The sequence below is a fragment of the Cebus imitator genome, unplaced genomic scaffold (genome assembly GCF_001604975.1).
Source record: "Cebus imitator isolate Cc_AM_T3 unplaced genomic scaffold, Cebus_imitator-1.0 Scaffold272, whole genome shotgun sequence".
Taxonomy (NCBI): Eukaryota; Metazoa; Chordata; class Mammalia; order Primates; family Cebidae; genus Cebus; species Cebus imitator.
This window is the reverse complement of record NW_016107587.1, coordinates 1,790,045-1,792,280: the sequence shown is the minus strand read 5'-3', so window position 1 is coordinate 1,792,280 and position 2,236 is coordinate 1,790,045.

Sequence of the window (2,236 nt, the reverse complement as noted above, 5' to 3'; positions counted from 1 at the left end):
ATTTATGAAAACGCACAGCTAATATCGTAATTGATGATGAAAGGCTGAAAGATTTCCTTCTAACATGAAGAACAAGATAAAATGCCTGCTTTTGTCACTTCTATTTCAACAATGCACTGCAATTAGGGAAGAAAAAAACGATACCAACTTGAAAGAAATGAGTAGAATTATGTCTATTTCCAAATGGTGCTATGATTTGAATGTTGGTGTCTCCCTACTCCAAATTCCAAACTAAGATAGTATTTAGAGGTGGGGACTTTAGGAAGTCATCAGGTCATGAGGGCAGAGTCCTCATAAATGAGTTTAGTGTCCTTATAGAAGAGGCTTGAGAGAACCCGTTTGCTGCTTTTGCCATTTGAAGACAAAGCCAGAAGGCACTATATTTGAAGCAGACAGTGACTCCTTACCCGACACTGAATCTGCTGGTCCCTTGATCTTGAACTTCCCAAATTCCAGAACAATGAGCAACAATTTTTTGTTGCTTATTAATTAAGAAATCTAAGGTATTTTGTTATAGCAGCAGAAACAAACTGAGACAGATGGAATGATTTTATACAATGCAGTATATAGAAAATTCTAAAGAATACACACACACACACACACACACACATGCATACACCTATTACATGGTCTATGGCCAATAAATGAATTCAGCAAAGTTGCAGAATAAAAAATCAGTGCATAAAAATCAGTTGCATTTCTATACTCCAACAATGCACAATCTGAAAAGGAAATTAAGAAAATATTTCCATTTATAATAATATCAAAAAGAATAAAATACTTAGAAATAAATTCAATTAAGAAGGAGACTTGTACACTAAAAACTATAAAACATTTCTAAAAGAAATCAAAGAATACAGAGTAAACCCAGGGACATCTGTGGTCATGAATTGGAAGACTTAATATTAAGATGGCAACACTCCTCCAAACAATCTACACACTTAATGCGATACTAATGGAGGCAGGGTTGTATTGGCTTAAGGAGAGACATATAGACAAATGGCACAGAACTGAGTGTCCAGAAATAATGCCATGTGCCCACAGTCAGTTGATTTTAAACAAAGGTGTCAAAACCACTTGTGGTGAAAGAATAGTCTTAAGTTCTAACCCTTTAATTATGCCTTGGTTTTTCCCAATCCTGAAGCTAATCTAGGGGGTCCTAATCAAAAGAGACATCTCATTATTGTACAAAAGACACTCTTTTTCACTCTGGAGATTCCAAAAGTTTCAGGAATTGTGTGCCAGAAACCAAAGACAAAACCCAAATATCTCTAAAAAATAATAACACAGATAGTATATCTGGAAAACCCTAAAAAGTAAATAACAAAACTAACTCAGACAATAAGATAAACCAGTGTTATTGGCATATATGATGAATAGGTAGAAATCTGCAATATAAGTTTTTAAATTGACAAAATTGTATACATTTATGGTAAGCAACAAAATGCAAGTTTCGCACACACAAACAATGGCCATTTAGAAGATAAAATGGCAGAGAAAATTTGACAGTAACAAAAGAAGACTAAATATTTGGGAATAAATTTATCAACAAGCAAAATCTATATGATAATTTTTTTTTTTTTTTTTTGGAGACAAAGTCTCACTCTGTCAAGCTGGCTGGAGTGCAATGGCATGATCTTGGCTCACTGCAACTTCCGCCTCACAGGTTCAAGTAATTCTCTTGCCTCAGCCTCCTGAGTAGCTGGGATTACAGGCCCCTGCCACCACACCCAGATAATTTTGTATTTTTAGTAGAGACAGGGTTTCACAGTGTTGGCCAGGCTGGTCTCCTGTCAGGTGATCCACTCGCCTTGGCCTCCCAAAGTGCTGGGATTATAGGAGTAATCCCGGCCATGCCCAGCCAGGAAAAAAATTTAAAACATTCCTGAAGACACAAAAGTAGTCTTGAACAAATGGAAAGACATCCCTTGCTTTAGCCAGGATAGCAACATTATAAGGATGCCAGTTAATTTATAAATTTCACATAATCCCAATAAAAATATGAATAACCCTTTTAATGAGGTCAGAAATGTCAATACTAAAATCCCTACAGAAAAGAAAATATGCAAGAATAGAATGAAAACAGTTTAAACAGAAAATCTACAAAGGAGACTAGGCCTACTAAAAATGAAAACTTACTAAAAAGCCTTTATAATAAAACAGTGCGGTTCTGGCACATGAATGACAAACAGATCAGTGGAAAAGAAAAAATAGTACAACTACAGACATAGGTAAA